Source organism: Euleptes europaea, chromosome 6 (assembly GCF_029931775.1).
Source record: "Euleptes europaea isolate rEulEur1 chromosome 6, rEulEur1.hap1, whole genome shotgun sequence".
Taxonomy (NCBI): domain Eukaryota; kingdom Metazoa; phylum Chordata; class Lepidosauria; order Squamata; family Sphaerodactylidae; genus Euleptes; species Euleptes europaea.
The window spans coordinates 8501524-8511285 of NC_079317.1; positions in this window are offsets into that span (position 1 = coordinate 8501524).

A 9762-nucleotide genomic window follows, 5' to 3' on the forward strand; every position below is an offset into this window, starting at 1 on the left:
ACTTACTTTGACACTGATGAAGCTGAATGGCTACAACCACTTAGAAATGCTACCTTTGGGGGCAAAGACACAGAAAATGAGATGGAGTCACACACCTTCAGATAATGTGCAGGATCCAAGTTCATTTGGCACTACTGCAGGAGTGTGATGAGCAATTGCTTCCAAACTGGAAGGGGACATGTGACAATGGGGTAAGCCCTTCCTTGCTCCCCACTTCAAGCAATATGTAGGGGCAGCCGCTCTAATTGACAGTATATAGCTGTAGCACCTGACAGAGCCAGCATGGTGTAGTAGTTAAGAGCAGCAGACTTTAACCTGGGGAAGCAGGTTTGATTCCCCACTCCTCCACATGAAGCCAGCTGCTTGTCTTGCCCTTCTTTCTGAACTCCAATGCTAGTTTAAGGTCTGGGAGTTGGCTGCATATCAAGGTTTAAGGAATGGCAGTTTTTTGTGCCTTTAAGGAATTTTATCCAGGGCTAAATTCAGTGTGTGTAGTGGTTAAGAGCAGTGGTTTGGAGCAGTGGACTCTGATCCGGAGAACCGGGTTTGATTCCCCACTCCTCCACAAGAGCGGTGGAGGCTAATCTGGTGAACTGGATTTGTTTCCCCACTCCTACACATGAAGCCAGCTGGGTGACCTTGGGCTGGTCACAGCTCTCAGCCCCACCTTCCTCCTAGGGTGTCCGTTGTGGGGAGGGGAAGGTGATTGTAAGCCAGTTTGAGTCTCCCTTAAGTGGTAGAGAAAGTTGGCATATAAAAACCAATTCTTCTAAATTCAGTAGGCTGGGATAGAAAAGAGTTGGAAGCGAGGGGAGGAAAGATCTTGCCCTAAATGAGACCTGGAAGAACAGGGAACACTCACATGTTGAACTAGCCGCAGAGGTGACGGCTCTATGGGCAAGTAAGCTACCAGCCCGTGGTGCAGTGTGTGTGTGTTAAGTGCCGACAAGTCGCTTCCAACTTGTGGCAACCCTATGAATCAATGTCCTCCAAAATGTCCTACAGCATTTTAATACTTACAAAAGAGAAAACAATGTGCAGGGTTACTAAATTTGCTAGTCAGAAATATTACAAAGACTAGTGCTGTGCAGAGGTTTCTTAGTCATCCTTTACGTAATTATGTCAGCATTACGGATACAGCTATATCCCAAATTCTACAAACCTAGAGCATTCCTTTCCACCAAAAGGACAAACACCTCTTCTCAGCCTCCCTGCTTGTAAGCATTAACTGCCTCTATGTAGGCAGCTGAAATGAGTATTCCAACCTTTCCTGAACAAGACGACGCCAGTCAAACTCTTTCCAACTTTACGTATTTATTATTTTAGTTGCAAAATTTATGTCCTACCCTTCTGCCCTTACAGGGGGCAGCTAACAATTTAAAACATACATGATAAAATCACATTTTAAAAGCATTAAAGTCGACTCCCCCCTCCCATATGTATTCATAGGTATTATGATGTACAAGCTGAGCAGGTAGAGGGGCAAAATCCTGTAACCTTTAGTTGTACACAGTACCTCTACCAGATGTGACCTATACTGTAAGTACCAACTATTTTTTATTTCCACATTTCAAATATGCTTCTAGTGTTCCTGATGACAAACAACTTTGGAAACAGAATACATACTAGGAAGTCATTTTAATCTGAGATTGGCTGGAAGGAGAACGTACTCCTTCAACTGCTGGAAGAAAGGAATACTGATGGAGACCAGGCCACCTCTGCAGGAGGCCACCTCTGAGAACCCTCTGAGAGCTCAGTCTCAATAAACACATTTTGATTGAAGGAGTTGGTTTTTATATGCCGACTTTCTCTACCACTTAAAGGGAGAATCAAACCGGCTTACAGTCACCTTCCCTTCCCCTCCCCACAACAGACACCCTGTGAGTAGCCCAAGGTCACCCAGCTGGCTTCATGTGTAGGAGTGGGGAAACAAATCCAGTTCACCAGATTAGCGTCCGCCGCTCATGTGAAGGAGTGGGGAATCAAACCCGGTTCTTCAGATCAGAGTCCTCCGCTCCAAACCACCACTCTTAACCACTACACCACACCTTCTCACCCAACAGCTGGGTATCCTCCATCTCTTGAACTAAGAAATGCAGGTGTGAACTGCAGCTTTTTGTTCTCAACGAGTCGAGAAGTGGCTGAAACAGAACCCGATGTGAAAGTTTTATTTATATATATATATATATATATATATATATAGAGAGAGAGAGAGAGAGAGAGAGAGAGAGAGAGAGAGAGAGAGAGAGAGAGAGAGAGAGAGAGAGAGAGAGAGAGAGAGAGAGAGAGAGAGAGCGCGAGCGAGCGAGCGAGCGCGCTTTCAGCACGGTTCAAGCAGACAAGTCCGTCTTTCATTTCAAAGCCTTTGGGAATCTCTGAATCCATACTTTCCATAGGCTCAGCCCCTGCCCTTAGAAAAGGATTCTTAAACATTCCCAAGGCCCCAGTTACATAAAACTAAATGAGGTAATATAGAATAAACCAAATACTACACGGTATAAAATGTAGGTAAACAGACCAACAGGACTTCATTCCTCCAAGCATCTAACATTTAAGGTATTAACCTGGCTGATCGCTCTTCATCCTGATTACATCCAAAGCTTAGAAACAGTGGAAGCCTCCCGTCGGACAGGTTTTGCGATGACTCGGGTAAGCTTGACTATGCCGACGACACACAGGATTTAGCCGAAGCTTCAATCTTATTTACTGCTGCAAGCAGAGGCTCACAAAGATTCCAGTCTTGGGAAATGCTGGTCTCTTCTCCAGGGATCTACACCATTACGTCTGTTGAAGAAAAGATTTAAGTTTATGAGCTCATATAGGTATGGCGAAGATCTCAAGCTTTACTTCTGCGCTGCAGGGTACAGGCCAAACAGCCAACTGCTGCACAGTTGCAGGGAGGTGATAGAGCCACAGGAGTTTGACATTGCATTATATATAAAAAAAGAACTGTTTGCGTCTTGCACATCATGCAGTTAAACCATGCATGATATAGAATCATCATAGAGTTGGAAGGGACCACTAGGGTCATCTAGTCCAATCCCCTGAAGCGGGTCAGTGACTTTTGAGTGACTATGCCTGTGACACCCCTGCACAACGCAGGAAATTCACAACTACCTCCCCCACACACCCCAGTGACTCCAGGCCCAGAAGATGGCCAAGATGCCCTCCCTCTCATGAACTGCCTATGGTCATAGAATCAGCATTCCTACTGATAGCAATCTAACCTCTGCTTTAAAACCTCCAGGGAAGGAGCGCTCACCACCTCCTGAGGAAGCCTGTTCCACTGAGGAACCGCTCTAACCGTCAGAAAATTCTTCCTAAGTCTAGACGGAAACTCTTTTGATTTAATTCCACCCCATTGAAATTTAATTTCAACCCATTGGTTCTGGTCCGACCTTCTGGGGCAACAGAAAACAACTCGGCACCATCCTCCATTTGACAGCCCTTCAAGTACTTGAAGATGGTTATCATATCACCTCTGTCTTGTCCTCTCCAGGCTAAACATATCCAGCTCCTTCAACCTCTCCTCATAGGACATGGTCTCCAGACCCCTCATCATCTTTGTTGCTCTCCTCTGGAGACTGCCAGCATGTTAAGCCTATTGATTTCTTTGGGCTTAGATGGAGGGAAGCGTGTATACAACTGCTGGTGGTAGAAAGTGCCATCAAGTCACAGCTGACTTATGGCGAACCCTGTATGGTTTTCAAGGCAAGAGGCCATCACCTGCCTGTGCATAGCAACCCTGGACTTCCTTGGTGGTCTCCCATCCAAGTACTGACCAGGGGTAAGCCTGCTTAGCTTCCAACTTGGAAGGCTTTAAGAGGGGAGTGGACATGTTTATGAAGGAGAGGGGTATTCATGGCTACTAGTTAAAATGGACACTAGTCATGATGCACACCTATTCTCTCCAGGATCAGAGGAGGATGCCTATTATAGTACCGTAGGTGCTGTGGAACACAGGCAGGACAATGCTGCTGCAGTCGTCTTGTTTGTGGGCTTCCTAGAGGCACCTGGTTGGCCACGGTGTGAACAGACTGCTGGACTTGATGGGCCTTGGTCTGATCCTGCATGGCCTTTCTTATGAGACCTGACAAGATTGGGCTAGACTGGGCTAGACAGGTCAGGGCACAGACCAACGGAGGTGGTCTGCCATTGCCTGCCTCTGCGTAGCAACCCTGGACTTCCTTGGTGGCCTCCCATTGAAGTACTAAACAGGGCAGACCCTGCTCAGCTTCTGAGATTTTCCATAATACAATGCGTAAGAGCAAGCATGAGAACACAGTGAAGTCAGTGACTGAACAGACTCTGAAAGCAGCTTGGATGGAAGCCACAAACCATATTTTGTTTCCGACGGCCTTTCCCAATCCATCTTTGTTTAAACACAAATTGGTTGGGGGAGAAAAAAATTAAGCCTGTCTTCACTCCCAACAATGCAGCAAGGGGAGGTTTTCATCTTGAAATGCGTGCCATCCAGAGAAAGCAAAAGCCAAATTACACATTTCATGTAGCAATATTTAACTAGGCAGCTACACATCAAGACGCTCCTTGCAAAATCATCCGCTTGCCGCACAAACCGCCTGGGAGATCGGTTTGCCTGTACAGCAGAACGAGTCGAGCAGAGTTTCCAACATGGAACACATTCCAATGACTTCACGGCAGCAGAGAGACTGCCAGCGGAGCCAGATCTTAACTCAGAGGGTTCAGCGACTGGAGGGTGACGTTTGTCTCGTAAATAAGCATCGCTTTACAGCAAGACACTGTGTGTTATTAAATACCGTTCACAGAGTTGCTGTAACGCTGAAAGACTAAATGACGGTTACAAGAACCTCCAACTGATCTTCAGGGAACAAGGAGTTCTAAAAGCTTACGGTGGAATGAGTAAGGGTTTGGCTTCTATGGCAGGGAACAGCACGGTTCCCGCTTCGGTGTAGGTCACATATCAATCTTGTACCAACGCTACCCACTCCGGCATCCAATTGTGAAAGGGGGAGGGGGAGAGATGAGAGGATGCTGATGTGGGTAATACTGTGTGCCAATCTGCCAGTCCGAATGTCACTCACGTGGCACTGCTTTAAGCAATCTCGCCATTCCAGAAACTTAGGAACCCGGTGTGTGGACACATTTTGGGATAAAGGGTCAGGTGTTCCAAAGGTCAAAAGATAAATTTTTTACATCTTCCTTATTGTGGGAATACACGTGAACACATGAAGCTGCCTTATACTGAATCAGACCCTTGGTCCATCAAAGTCAGTATTGTCTACTCCGACTGGCAGTAGCTCTCCAGGGTCTCAGGCAGGGGTCATTCACATCACCTACTTGCCTAGTCCCGTTAACTGTAGATGCCGGGGATTGAACCTGGGACCTTCTACCACTGAGCCACAGCCCCTCCCCCAATCTCACAGCACTGGGAAACACTGCTCAGGTTTATTTGGTTTTTTTTTTACTTCATTTACACCCTGCCTTTCTTCCCAGTGGGGATGCCATAGCAGCTTATATCATTCTCCTTTCCTCCATTTTATCCTCACAACAACCCTAGGAGGTAGGTTAGGCCGAGAGCGTGCGACTGACGCAAGGTCACCCAGCAAGCTTCCGCAGCAGAGTGGAGATTCGAACATGGGTCTCCCAGATCCGAGTCTAAAACCCAGCAGGAAGCTTTGCCGGTTCAAGATCCATAATATTCTGAATAAGACCCACGACCCTGGCAAGAACAGTCCACCATTCCTTACAGCTACATTTGACACTGCTCATTATTATCAAGCACAAAGAACTGCTTCTTGACATTCAAAGACACATGAAGTTGCCTTATACTGAATCAGAACCCTTGGTCCATCAGGGACAGTATTGTCTACTCTGACCAGCAGTGGCTCTCCATGGTCTCAGGCTTTCACATCACCTACTTGCCTAGTCCCTTTAACTGGAGGTGCCAGGGATTCAACAAAGCAGATACTCTACCACTGAGCTATGGCCCTTCCCCAATAAAGCAGGGTCAGCAAGGAGCATAAGATAGACCCATTTCAGCCACCAAACAGGCAAACCCGCAGCAACTTTGCCGCATTCCCTGGCTACGGAACGTCTGTTAAGAACACACTAGCCTGACAATGCCGCCTAGACTCAGAATCCAACATCCTTCACCAACTATGCTGAGTTACTCCCGTCTAAGCCTACTGAGATGACAAGAGTCATTGGAAAAGACAGTCACGCTAGGAAAAGTTGAGGGCAGCAGGAAAAGAGGAATACCCAACAAGAGATGGATGGACTCAATAAAGGAAGCCACAGCCCTCAATTTGCAAGATCCGAGCAAGGCTGTCAAAGATAGGACATTTTGGAGGACGTTGATTCATAGGGTCGCCATGAGTTGGAAGCGACTTGACAGCACAACACACACACAAGCCTATTGAAATGAACAGGCTTCAGCTTGGTAGAAGGATTGCACAGTAAGTCTCTGCTTTGTCATGTACTGAGGGATCTATCAGCCCCCCTTTCTCGCTGACATGATGTATAGAAGTGCTGAGTTCAAAACACTGTTTGGGAATGCTTCAAAGACTGAAAGGAGATCAAGGAAATATCTCCTTGCAGATAATAATTTTAAAAAATCTTTGCTATGTTTTCCTGTTTTTCTAAACCAGCAGTAGCCTGTCTTCAACACTTTCACTTCTGCACCTCTAGTCTAACATGGGAAAGGAAATTTAAGAATCTAATTGGTGAAGCAGCTGTAAGCAGTTTTACAGCAGTTGTTACAAGCAGTACTCTTATTAGGCCCAAGACCAGCAAGATGCGAATTACAACTGGGTATCAAGACCTGGACCTCAGCTACCATTATTGCTATCCACAGGCAACCAGGCTTAAGCGATCATCTCTGGGACTATTCTTTTCAGCTATGCCAGGCATGTTTCCATGTCTTTCCCCCTACCTCATGTGCCTTTTTCAGCCCTTCTAGCTGAGATAACACAGCACTGCTCTCCTGATGCAGCTCGCATTATTGCCTCAGTAGGAAATCTCATAACAGTGTGAGCACCCTTTGGTTAAAAATGTCAGGGTGGTAACACAAAATTCTGTGCAAACTGAACAGAAACTAGTTTCTGAACAGTACTTTGCAAGGAAGGTTATCATGTAGAGTGAAGATAAATTCAAGCTGTACAAAGCCACAAATGAGCCCCGTGGCGCAGAGTGGCAAGCTGCAGTACTGCAGTCCAAGCTCTGCTCACGACCTGAGTTCGATCCCGGCGGAAGTCGGTTTTGGGTAGCCGGCTCAAGGTTGACTCAGCCTTCCATCATTCCAAGGTCGGTAAAATGAGTACCCAGCTTGCTGGGGGTAAAGGGAAGATGACTGGAGAAGGCACTGGCAAACCACTCTGTAAACAAAATCTGCCTAGTAAACATCGGGATGTGACGTCACCCCATGGGTCAGGAATGACCCGGTGCTTGCACAGGGGACCTTTACCTTTTTACAAAGCCACAATCACTGTTCCAACCTCACAATTCAGTCAAGAATGAGACTTGTAATAAAATGAAAGGCGCTCATCTGAGGGTTGTCACCCTGCAAAGTGAGTAAAATCATCAACTGCCTGTTTATGTGCGTTCTCTGGTGGAGCTCGCATTATGGAACGGCCTGCGGTTATGAGGAAGGCCCCCGCACTTCTATTGTCTTGCAGAATGTGCAAAACAGAAATGTTCAGGTTTGGCATTCTTATAAAGGAATCAGAACTACAGTATAAGGGTGGTTTTGGAGTACTGAAATGTTCATTGTACGTAGCAATGCCAGTGTGGTGTGGTGGTTAAGAGCGGTGGACTCTAATCTGGAGATTCGGGTTCGATTCTGCATTCCTCTACATGAAGCCTGCTGGGTGACCTTGGGCTAGTCACAGTTCTCTCCGAACTCTCTCAGCCTCACCTACCTCACAAGGTGTCTGTTGTGAGGAGAAGAAGGGAAGGCGATTGTAAGAGGTAAGCTGGTTAAAGGTAGAGAAAATTGGGAGAATAAAAACCAACTCTTCTACCTTTGTGACCCTGCCTGCATTTTGCTATGTCAAGTCTTACAAAGGTTTCTTGCTAGCGCTCTTTCCAACGCTGTTATCCTAGCCCCTCTGCATTGTTTTGTTTATTAGAAATCTTTGCTGTTTGAGTTGTAATGTTTTGTAATCTGCCTTGATTAGTGAGAAAGACAGGCTATGAAGTTATTAATGTTTCTAGAAAAACTTCACTTGTGATAGAAGTATGGAATCAGAGCTTCTTTCAAGCAGAATTCTTCCCGTGCCCACTGGTGAAATGTGAACACTGACTTAGTGCCCCTACCACAAGAATTACCCGTAAAATGTTTAACACGTAAACATAGCCTACAATCAACTAATGTTGTAATAAGTGAACTTCTATGAAGCTCACTACTGTCTCTGAAGTTTTGCAAACTGATCCAGTAGCTTTCTTGCACATTCCAATCTCAAATCTATTTTCAGCTGAAAGAGAACTACGTGCTAAACAAAAAAAAGTTTCTTCCTTGCTGCTTTATCTTTCCTATATGCAGCTGTTTACTTCCTCTTATTCTCCCACGTTTCTGAGCTGCTCAAAGCCTCAATACCTCAAAAGCCTAAATTGCCCAAAAGCCTAAAGCGAAGAGATTTACTGTATGTCTTGCTGATGCCTGTAAGTAGAACAGACTCTTCCAGCAGAGTCATGCAAGGGACCTACCATTAAGAACACTGGCAGGCTGCTATAGAAAAACCTGACAGCTGCTACGCAGACCACTGTTTGGTTGCCAGGCAAATCATCCAACGCCAGCTTTGGTATCCACCCACCACCTAATATGACAGCTTGCAGTCACACAGACATCTTTATGGTTTACACGGTTACAGAAGCTGGCTAGGGTGCTACTTCTGTTTTCCTTCACTATTGCTTCACCCCACCCCTCAGAACTACTGCCACAATTTTACAATTAATTACTACGAACTTCAGTCTTACAGCATGTAAAATCTCCAGTCTAGATATTGTCTGGCAAACAACACAGTGCAGCTCTGGTTCCTCCAACCCTTACGGCACTTAAAAGATGTTAAAATAGACGTTCTCTATTCTTTCTTTTTCTTACGGAAAAAGATGGGTTTGTATTGGGGAAACTATGACATTCGGATTTACAGTTACAGATTAACTATGTTCTAATCCTACTCAGAATTAGGACTTGCATGCTGATCGAAAGACCCATCAGATATTGGCAAACTGACAGTCTATCGCCGTGTTGGCGAACCTATGGCACGCGTGCCGGACTTGGCATGCCGAGCCCTCTCTGTGGGCACGCATGGGTAAGTTGAGCAGCCATCGCGTCTGCCTTCCCTGGACTCCCCGCCGCCCAGCTTAGGGGCTTTGAACAAACATTAATTGTTCAAAAGCATGCCAAATACAAACTTTTACCTTTCAATAAAAAGTTGTTTGTATCATTGAAAGCTCTGTTATTGTGTTTTTCTTTTAAGGCAAAAGATGTTAATAATGTTTGTGTTGTTTTTTCTAAACTAAAACCTCAGTATTCAGGTTAAATTGCCGTGTTGGCACTTTGCGATAAATAAGTGGGTTTGGGGTTGCAGTTTGGGTACTCAGGCTCTAAAAGGTTCGCCATCACTGGCCTATCATATGGTGTTCAGATGTTTCCTGCAGCCAGGAATGTTACTGTTTAGGGAGCATCTTTACCTCTCCCCCCACTTTTCTTCTTAATTTTTTAAATTTTAATTTTCTAACTGTGGTGCTAGAAAGTGCAATCAAATCACAGCTGACTTATGG